This window comes from Chiloscyllium plagiosum, chromosome 18 (assembly GCF_004010195.1).
Source record: "Chiloscyllium plagiosum isolate BGI_BamShark_2017 chromosome 18, ASM401019v2, whole genome shotgun sequence".
NCBI classification, from domain to species: domain Eukaryota; kingdom Metazoa; phylum Chordata; class Chondrichthyes; order Orectolobiformes; family Hemiscylliidae; genus Chiloscyllium; species Chiloscyllium plagiosum.
Genome location: NC_057727.1, coordinates 63,181,442 through 63,193,003, shown reverse-complemented (window position 1 = coordinate 63,193,003; position 11,562 = coordinate 63,181,442). Strand labels below are relative to the sequence as shown.

At 45.0% G+C, this 11,562-nt stretch overlaps 1 protein-coding gene across 1 annotated transcript in view; it reads right to left on the bottom strand.

The window, feature by feature from the left end:
* The window catches only part of LOC122559134 (metabotropic glutamate receptor 3-like), a 43,919-nt gene that overhangs the window by 22,240 nt on the left and 10,117 nt on the right, over positions 1-11,562 (bottom strand). The gene's annotated exons all lie outside the window — the stretch shown is intronic.

Genomic DNA, 11,562 nt, shown 5'->3' with positions numbered 1-11,562 from the left:
CCACAATCACCTGATGAAGGAGCGTCGCTCTGAAAGCTAGTGTGCTTCCAATTAAACCTGTTGGACTATAACCTGGTGTTGTGTGTTTTTTAACTCTGCTAACCCACAAACACTTCCATCAAGGACAGTAAATATAATGGGAACACCAGCAGCTGCAACTTCCCCTCCAAGCCATTCCCCAACCTGAACTGGAAAAAATGTCATTATTCCTTCACTGTCGCTGGGTCAAAACCTGACAGTCTCTCAGTGTCGGCACTGTGGGGGTCCGTGCACCCTGAAGCACTGCAGCAGGTCAAGAAGCCAACTCACTACCATCCCCAGGGCAATAATAAGAATGAACACGCCATTTCGGAGAGTTCGTTGCAAGGTGACCAAGGAAAGAACCTAAATATTCAAGGGTTCCTGACAGTTTGGAAGGCACGAAGGTAGGAAAGGTCATGGAGTAGCTGTGTTAGTTAAGGATTACAGAACAGTGGTGAGTAACGACCTTGGTTTCAGAATATCAACATCCAGAATGAGTTTGATTGAGACAAGAAATAGCACAGGGAGGAAGTCACTTGTGTTCACCAGTTTATAAGCCCCTTAACAATAACACACTGTAAGACCGAGTATTTCAGAAGGAAAAGAACCTTGAAAGAAGATCCTGCAATAATTTCATGCTTCCTATAGAGTGGCAAAGAACATAGAACAGTGCAGCTCAGAAATATCTGTGTCGATTCTGATATATTCTAAACTAATCCCATCTGCCTGTGTATGGTCTGTATCATTCTATTCCCTGCCTATCCATGTACCTATCTAAATGTCTCTTAAACATTGTTATTGTACCTGCTTCTACCGCCTCCTCTGGAAGAACGCTTCAGTCACCTACCACCCTCTGTGTAAAAAAGGTTACCCTGCGAATCTCCTTTAGATTTTCCCCCTCTCACCTTAAACCTATGCCCCATAGTATTTGATATTTCCAACCTGGGTAAAAAGAGTATCTGACTATCCACCCTATCCACGCCTCCCATAATCTTATGGACTTCTACCCCTCGGCCTCTGATGCTCTAGCGAAAACAACCCAAGCTTGTCCAACCTCTCCTTACAACTAATACACTCCAATCCAGGCAACATCCTGGTAAATCTCTTTTTCACCCCCTCCATTTCCTTCCTGTAGTATGGTGACCAGAACTGCACACAATACTCCGAAGTTTTATACAGTTGCAACATGGCTTACCAACTTTTATTCTCAATGCCCTGAGATATATACTTATTTGCCACCTTATCCACTTTTGTTGCCACTTTCAGGGAGCTGTGAACTTGAACCCCCAGATCCTTCTGTATGTCAGTCCTCCTAAGGGTCTTGCCATTTACTGTGTACTTTCCTCTCACATTTGACCTCCCAAAATGCATCACCTCATACTTGTCCAGATTATCATCTGTCATTTCTCTTCCCAACTTTCCAGTTGGTGTACGTCCTTCTTAATATTGACATGCTTCAGAATATGAACATACCCCTCCCTAACCTTTTCTCTGTAGCCATTACCTTCTGACTGGTGAATACCAATACAAAGTATTCATTAAGGACCTCATCCACGTCCTCTGGCTCCATGCATAAATTCCCTCCTTTGTTCTTGAGTGGACCTATCCTTTCCCCAGTTACCCCTTGCTCCTAATGTGAATATAAAATGCTCCTTGATCCTACTTGCAAAGGACATTCCATGGCCCCTTTTAGCCCTCCCTTAACTCCTTGTTAAAGCTCTTTCCTGCTTTCTTTATGTTCTTCAAGGGCCGAGTCTGAATTCAGTTTCTTAAACCTTTCATGTGCTTCTTTCTAACTTTCAATATCTCTTGTCATCCAGGATTCCCAAATCTTTCAATCCTATCTGCCATCCTCACATGAACGTGCTGGTCCTGACCTCTGATCAACCTGTATTTAAAAGACTCCCACGTGTCAGATGTGGATTTACCCTCAAACAGCCACCTCCAAAGTAATTTTTTTCAGTTTCTGCCTAATCCTATTCTAATTAGACTTCCCACAATTTAGACTTTTCATGCAAAGACCTGCCTTATTCTTATCCATGCTTATCTTAAAACTTATAGAATTATGATCACTCTTCCCAAAATGCTTCCTCAGTGAAACTTCAATCAGCTGGCCAGGTTCTATCCCCACTGCAAGGTGTGGTACGGCCTGTACCCCAGTTGGACTATCTACAGAACGTTTCAAGGAACCTTCTGAGATGAAGCTAACAAATTCTGTCTCATCTGAGTCAATATATTTTGCCCTTCCATACTAAAAGTGTCCTCACTTATAGGATCTGTATCCCTCTATTCCCTTCCTATTCATGTATTCATCCAGGTGCTTCTTGAATGCTGCTATTGTGTCTGCTTCCACCACCTCCTTTGGCAGTGTGCTCCAGGCACTCACTACCCTTTGTGTGAAAAGCTTGCCTCACAGGTCTCTTTTAAGCTTCCTCCCTTGCATCTTGAACTTCTGTCCCCTTGTAATTGGCCCGTCCACCCTGGGAAAAAGCCTCATACCTTCCACTCTATCCACACCAATCAGAATCTTATAAACTTCGATCAGGTTGCCCCTCAACCTCCTGCATTCCAGTGAGAACAAACCCAGTCTATCCAAACCTTTCTTCATTGCTAAAATCCCCCCTACCAGGCAACGTCCTGGTAAACCTTTTCTGTACCCTCTCCAATGCATCCACATCCTTCTGGTAGTGTGGTCACCAGAACTATTGGCTAGCTTTGACAGCTATAAAGATGAGTTCAGAGAGGGTTAAGGAGATCAAACTTTCTCACAGTCGTACTTTGTCATGCCAAACAGGAAGTAGGCTGCTTAAACTCTGGTCATTGGCGATGAGGCAGGATTAATTAACATCATAGTAAAGGAGACTGTAGGCAACACTGGCAATAAGATGCTAGACTTTAACATTCAGTTTGAGAAGGAGCAGTGTGGATATCCTCAACATAAAGTAACTGCATGGATATGAGGAAAATATTGACTAAAGCTAACTGGAAACATAGGCAGCCACTGGGTGGTGAATGGGTTTTTTCTGGACCCCAAACACAGAATCCCTATCTTCGGCCCATCGAGTCCATATTAACCCTCCAAAGAGTATTCCACCCAGCCCCTATCCCAGTAACCTTGTATTTCCCTTGGCTAATTCAATCTAGCCTGTACATCCCCAGACACTTCGAGAAATTTGACATGGCCAATCCACCTTACCTTCATACCATTGGATTGTGGGAGGAAACCAGAGTATCCAGAGGAAACCCATGCAGACATGGGGAGAATGTGCAACTTCCACACAGACAGTCACCCGAGGCTGGAATTGAACCTGGTTCCTGCCGCAGTGAGGCAGCAGTGCTAATGACAGTCAATTTTAATGCAAGTCAGAATACAATGTGGGACAACGTAATGTCGGGTCTTAGGCCACTGTTGGAATATTGCGTGCAGTTCTGGTCTCCTTCCTATCGGAAAGATGCTGTGAAATTTGAAAGGGTTCGGAAAAGATTTACAAGGATGTTGCCAGGGTTGGAGGATTTGAGCTACAGGGAGATGTTGAACAGGCTGGGGCTGTTTTCCCTGGAGCGTCGGAGGCTGAGGGGTGTCCTTATAGAGGTTTACAAAATTATGAGGGGCATGGATAGGATAAGTAGACAAAGTCTTTTCCCTAGGGTCGGGGAGTTCAGAACTAGAGGGCATTGGTTTAGGGTGAGAGGGGAAAGATATAAAAGAGACCTAAGGAGCAACGTTTTCATGCAGAGGGTGGTACGTGTATGGAATGAGCTGCCAGAGGATGTGGTGGAGGCTGGTACAGTTGCAATATTTAAGAGGCATTTGGATTGGTATATGAATAGGAAGCGTTTGGAGGGATATGGGCCGGGTGCTGGCAGGTGGGACTAGATTGGGTTGGGATATCTGGTCGGCATGGACGGGTTGGACCGAAGGGTCTGTTTCCATGCTGTACATGTCTATGACTCTATGACCCTCAATGGGATCGTGTTCATGAGTATGAGCCTGCGTAAGTGGATGTTTGTAAATCAAGGACCCCTGTGTGTTAATGGTAGGACAGGAAAGAAGCAGAGACAGCTATTTAATAACTCATACATAGTACACTTCATCACTCTCACTAAAGATATATTCCATTGGAAAAGAAACACTCTATGAGAGAATAGACAATCCTTGGCCAATGAAGTAAGTTAAGGATAGTATCACATTGAAAGGGAAAGCATATAATACTGTGAAGATTGAGTTTGGAAACGAGAAAGGAATATCTAGTACAAATTAGAGAGTTCAGAAATATGGGACAAAGATCCTGAGTAGACTTCCAGTGTACGTGATAAGAAGATGTTTTCCTTGGTGGGGGGAGTCTAGAAAACAGACTCCCCTTCAAGTTGGAGACGAGGAGAAAGATTTTCACTCAAGAGATTGATAGTGGAATTCTGTTCCTCAGACAGCAGTGGAGGCTTGGTGATGGGGAGCATTCAAGGTGAGTTAGATAGATCTTCGACCAATAAGGGAAGGTCAGGACAGCTCTCAGGCTGTGAGGGAGACGCTGTTCAGGGTGAAAATGAGGACAGTCACTGGGAACCAGCTGTGTTCTCCATCCTCGGGCCCCAAACACTAGCCCCCTCCCAACCCCGATCTACCCTCAGGGGCCCATATGTGAGCTGGGGTGCCAGCTGAGTCCGGGTTAAGAGCCACATCTCTCAACAATGAAGAAAAAGGGAGGGTTGTTTTGAGGAGGAGTGAGTTAGGATGTATTTTGTCTCGATCTACAGTTTAAAAACAGTTAATTGGCAACGTAGCCTCTTGCTGTGCTTACACTCCTGGAATTTCTGAAAACTTAGCTCTGACTCTTTTCATTTCCTGGACACTCTATGGTATGAAATTAAAATGTTTGGCAACTTTTTCCATCTCAGTGGAAAGTTGAGACCTGATTTAACAAGTTGTCCTTTCACTAACTTTTTCACTGCTGGTTCACCCTTTTGAATTTTTGTAGCGCCCTGCACAGCCACAGGATGTTCCCAGCGCCTTTACAGTCGATGAAACTCTTCAGAAATATGGGCAAATGGTGCAAACGTGGCAACAACTCATGATGCAATGACCAAGCAGCCAGAAGGGGGCAGCATCTGCCAAGCATGGTGCTGCTATCCGTGCTACACCCAATATGTAAAGTTGCTTTTGATTCCTTTAATGCTCCTGATTTACGATCAGCAAGGAAAACAAAAATAATTCAGAACTGCGACAGAGGAAAATCTGACGGAAGCAAGGGAAAAATATGTACTTTAATGCACCTCAGCAATTCTGTCTCTCAACGTAAGATTTCTAAGTAGGGACCATCTTTTACAATCCAATCCTCAAAAAAATATTGCAACCAATGAGGCAATTTTCAATTGTAATTGTTGTGGTGGAGGAAAAATCAGCAGCCAATTCATTCACAGGAAGCTCCCACAAACCGAGATGTGATAATGACCATTTCTGCATTGTTAATTAAGGGATGAAACATGCCCAAGGCACTGGGACATACTCATTCACTTTTCTTTGACAGAGCGTTGAGTGCTCCTTTACATCAGAGACAAATGGGGGTCTCAGCTTAACTTCTTCGCCAAAGGACAGCTCCCCCAACAGTGCATCACTCCCTCAAACCCTGCACTGAGCCATGATTTTGTTTACATCAAGCCCTCGAGAGGGGATTGAACACTGGACCCTGCGACTCAGACAAGCTTGCAGTTGATGACACTGCAGTGACTTGGTGTCTGATGTTCTGAACAGGGCAAACACTAGACTGACTCCACTGTGTAGCACGGATAGCATCACCAAGGTTGGCAGATGCTGCCCCCTTCTGGCTGCCTAGTCGTTGCCTCATGGACTGTTGCCATGGTTGCACCATTCACCAACATTTCTGAAAAGTTTCATCAACTATAAAGGCACTGGGAATATCCTGCGGCCATGCAAGGCGCTACAAAAACACAAAAGGGTGAACAAAGAGTGCAATAGAGACTTGTTATGAAAGGACAGCTTGTTAAATCAGGTTTCAATTTTCCAATGAGGTGAAAAATGTTGCCAAGAATTTTAATTTTAATTTCATACCAAGACATAGACTGTCCAGGGAAAAAAAAAGAGTTGTAAAAGCACCTTGAGAAAGCGAAGATCGCACCTTCTTCCACCAACCAGGCACATGTCCTAAAGATACCACTGGGACATGGGCCACCTTACAAAAAGAAGCTGTCAGCTTTAAAGTCCAGCTTAAACTGCCTCGAGTCACCATGTCAAATAGCACAGACTGTAGAGAAAGATAACAGCCCAATACCAGCATCCATGAATTGCTGTGGGCCAGCAACTGTAGAACTAACAGCCCAGACCATCCCTTACATTCCACAATCAAACACAGAGATAAAGACTAGTTCAACAGAGAACATCACTTCATATACCACCGAATAATGTTCCAAAGTAATATAATGAAACACAGCTCTACATGCTAAACACCAAAGGCTATTGATTGCAAATACCTCCTAATCAACTTGTTCAGAGATGGCCTTTCACACCTCTCAACAGCTGGGATTTTCTTACTCACTAGTGGGACTTGAGTGTCGCTGGCTATTGCCTGCCCCTAGTTGCCCTAGTGATGGTGAGCTGCCTTCTTGAATCACTGCAGTCCATGTGCTGGAGGAAGACCTAAAATGCCCATAGAGAGGGAATTCCAGGATTTTGACTCAGCAACACCAGGTCACAGCAACAATGGTGAAATATTTCCAAGTCAGGATGGTTTGGAGGGGAACTTGCAGGTGATGGTGTTTTCATATATCTGCTGCCCTTATCCTTCCAGATGGAAGTGGTTGTGGGTTTGGAAGGACCTGTCTAAGGATCTTTGGTGAATTTCTGCAGTCCACCTTCTAGATAGTACACACTGCTGCTACTGAGCATCGGTGGTGGAGGGTGTGGATGTTTGTGGATGCAGTGCCAACCAAGAAAGTTGCTTTGTCCTGGACGGTGTTGAGCTTGTTGAGTTTTGTTAGAGCTGCACTCATCCAGGCAAGTGGAGAGCATGTCAATGGTGGACAGGCTTTGGGGAGTCAGGAGGTAGGTTACTTGCTGCATTGTACCTGGGTCTCTTAAATTTAATCCTGGGTCTCCTGGCTCAGAGATAGGGGCACTACCAAGGCATCACATGAACAACTAAGCAACAGAAGCACATAGTTGCACAATCAACGCATCAGAACAAAGGTCTCTATTCCCATTATAATGGTTCAGATAGTGAGGGGTAATCTGACAATGTCGAGGAATATGAGCATTCTCCATTCTGACCGCTGGCCAGAGTCTCAGATCCCACTGATAGATAGCATACATGCATTCCAAAATGAGCAGATATCCCACTTGTTCCCCCTTCCAGGGTCTGGGTCATCATTGTAAACGGCTAACCAGTTCTCTCGTTTGGGATGCTTTGACCCTCAAACCTAGTTGAGATTTTTGAGGAGATAAGGTGAAAGATTGTGGGAGATTGTGTTCACAGATGGTGCTTATATCGACTCCCAGGACGGCGATCAGTAAATTAAACAGGAGTGCATAAAATTGCAAAGTGAGTGGTGAAGTGGACAGCAGTCATAAGGGAGCTGTACGACAGTTAGCAATTTCTGACTCGGGGATCTGTACCAAGTCTCAACCTTTCACTAAAATAAACACCTGGATGGACAGAAAGCAATATGAGTGAGTTAGCTGTTGTCACTGGATTTGCTGGTGTAATAAATAGAGTAGACTGGAATCTTGCTTCTTAAAGGGACTGCAGGACAGAGGAGGGATTATGTTGAAATTGTGTAAATCATGGTCACACAGTGACTCCAGTGGTTAGCAGTGCTGCCTCACACTGCCAGGGACCCAGGTTTGATTCCAACCTCAATTAGATTAGATTACTTACAGTGTGGAAACAGGCCCTTCGGCCCAACAAGTCCACACCGACCCGCCGAAGCGCAACACACCCATTCCCCTACATTTACCCCTTCACCTAACACTACTGGCAATTTAGCATGGCCAATTCACCTGACCTGCACATCTTTGGACTGTGGGAGGAAACCGGAGCACCCGGAGAAAACCCACGCAGACACGGGGAGAATGTGCAAACTCCACACAGTCAGTTGCCTGAGTCAGGAATTGAACCCGGGTCTCTGGCGCTGTGAGGCAGCAGTGCTAACCACTGTGCCACCGTGCCGCCCATACAGGTGACTGTCTGGGTAGAGTTTGCACACTCCCCCCGTGTTTGTGTGGGTTTCCTTTAGTTGCTCTTGTTTTATCCCACAATCCAAAGGTGTGCAGGTTAGTTGGATTGGCCATGCTAAATTGCCCATGGTATCCAGGGATGTCTAGGCTAGGTGGATTAGCCATGGGAAATGCAGGGTTACAGGGATAGTGTGGCGGGGGTGGGGATTGGGAGTGGGTTTGGGTGGAATGTCTTTCAAAGGGTTGGTGTGAAATCGATGGCCGAATGGTCTGCTTCCACTATGATTCATTGGTCAGATCCCATCTCAAATTTTGTGCTCAATTCTGGAAAGGACAGATTGGTGGGGGGGAGAGGGAGGAGGGGAGGGGCTGTGGTTTGAGTTAACCGGACAAAGCCATGGCAGATTTTCAAAGAATAGAGGAGGACTTGTCCATCCCTGCCTCTGCGCCAAAAATTCTGGATTCAATTCCCACTCTGGGACCTGATACTGAAGGAAAGTGTGTTCAAACAGTTGCGTCTTGACTAATTAATCCTTCCAACACCATTGGCAGGCCATAAGAACATTGCACTTGTATTCCCATCAGTATGGAAGGTTAATGGCTGACCTCCTTGAGAAGGTTACAATGATTACATTCATTGATAGGGAAGGTGGAGAGGAACCAATTCCTCTCATGGGAGAGTTTAGGTCAAGGTGAGATAACCTTAAGATTAGTCCCTTTGGGGTTATCAGTAGGGAACAGCTTTTCACCCCAAAGAGAGAACAGTTCTTTCCCCCGAAAAGTTGTTGTTTAAATTACAAAGTTAAAAACGGCAGCTAGATTTTTGTGAGACTAAAGGCACCAAGGATTTTAGAAGCAGGGTGGGTGGATGGGGTTAAAATGTAGGTTAGCCCAAGACTTAATTGGATGATGGAATGAGCTGAAGGAGTTAATGACCTCTGCTGATTTTTCATTTGAATCCTGTACTGGGGCCCTTTGGAATTTTACAGAGATAATGGTCTGTGCTGTGACCTTTAATCTTCAACCCTGTCCTGTGAGACCCTTAGCCTTTGACCTATGGGATATGTGGTCAATTTTGCCCTTTTGCCCAGATCTTTGACCGTCAAATGGGTTTCTCTCAGCAAGAACAAAATTGAGTCTGTTTGCAGGGGGGCTGAATTACTGAGCTGTTACCTATTGAACGAACAGTTATTTTAAGCGCATTTCAAGCCTACTCATTATCTCACCAGAAATGCAAGGGGGTTTCCATATGTGAGCTCACGCACTGTGTTATGCAGCTTGACAAGGCTGGAAGAAAACGTACCCTTCACCCCCATCACCACCCCCTTTGTAAGTGTCAAGGCCACATCTACTGCTTCTCGCTGCCTTCCCTCTAATTAACCCTTCAGTGAGAGCATTAATTAGCAAGCACCAGCTTCAAAACTACTAGGCATTACATCAACCTCCTACTGTGCAGACCTGCTGACCTGCAGCTAACACATTGCATACAGTAATTGGCAGCTTTAAATATATGCAGCCATTTCTGGTGTTTCGGTTAGAAATATGGTCACAGGAAAAGTAGGAACATGGGTAGGTAGGCCATTCAACCCTTCAATGCTGATCTATCCATTCAGTCAATCCTGCACCTCCTTGCACTTTCCTCCATATTCTGTAACACACACACACACACACTTGTTGTGACACTAAAGAAACATGCGAACACAAGGCAGGTTTTTAGTCCTGTTCTCAAGGAGCCTCTTTGTCCTTGAGGGAGATGTTTGCGGAGACAGTCAGAGTGTGTTCAGCAACAACATCAGCTGTCAGACTCTCTGGAGCAGATTGGCAATGCCTGGGAAATCTGCATCCTGCCTCTTTTGCTGAGTCCAGGCTCCAAGAAGCAATGGCCAGTGCCAAAGCCTGATCGGGACACACATGACACTAACATGGCGAAAGACAGAGCCTGGAATTTCCCAAACACCTCGTAGGAAGTATACAATGATACAAATATACAATTGCATGTGTATACAATTACATGAGCAGTGATGGTATGTATGATGAATGGTCGTGCCCTGGGATGCACTGAGGATCAGAGGAGACCTTGATGTGTGTGTATAGCAGTACCTTAAGGTATTAGGAGAAGTGGATAAAGTGGTTAACAAGGCATATGGGACGCTAGCCGAGCACACAATTCAAGAGCAGGGAGCTGATGCTGGAACTGTATAAATCATTGGTTAGGTCACAGCTAGAGTGTTGTGTGCAGTTCTGGATCCCACATTATAGGAGGGATGCGATAGCACTGGAGAGGATACAGAGGAGATTTACAGGTGTTGCCTGGGCTGGAGAATCTCAGTTATGAAGAGAGAGGGGGCAGACTGCGATTGTTTTCCTTTGAGCAGTGGAGATTGACAGGGGACATGATTGAGATGTTTAAAATGAGGAGGGCACAGATAGAGTAGGCAGGAAAAAATCCTTCCCCCTTGATGGAGGGGTCAGTGACCAGCGGGAGGGCAGGAGGTTTACAGGAAATGTGAGGAAAAGCTTTTTCACCCAGAGAGTAGTTTAGATTACTTACAGTTTGGAAACAGGCCCTTCGGCCCAACAAGTCCACACCGACCCGCCGAAGCGTATACCACCCAGACCCATACTCCTACATTTACCCCTTCACCTAACACTACGGGCAATTTAGCATGGCCAATTCACCTAACCATTTTTTTTGGATTGTGGGAGGAAACCGGAGCACCCGGAGGAAACCCACGCAGACACGGGGAGAACGTGCAAACTCCACAGAGAGAGTCGCCTGAGGCGGGAAATGAACCTGGGTCTCTGGCGCTGTGAGGCAGCAGTGCTAACCACTGTGCCACCGTGCCGCCCACAAATCTGGAACTTGCTGCTTGTAAGGGGAGAGGCAGAAACGCTCACAATATTGAAGAAGTATTTAGATATACACTTGTGATGCCAAGGCTAGGGGCCAGTGCACGAAAAGGGGATTAGAGCAGGTAGATGCTTTGACCAGTGCTGACTCAACTGGCCAAAGGGTCTTTTTCTGTGCTGTAAATCTCAATGACTCCAATGATATCAATATACAATGATATCGGTATACAATGATATCGGTATACAATGATATCAATATACAACAATGTCAGTATATAATTATATCAGTATACAATGATATCAGTATGCAATGATATCGGTAGACGATGATATCAGTATACAATGATATCAATATACAACGATGTCAGTATACAATGATATCAGTATACAATGATATCATTATACAATGATATTAGTATACAATGATAACAGCATACAATGATATCAGTACACAATGTAGTCTGTTCACGAAAGCATAATGTCAAGTTTGAAATATTGCCTTA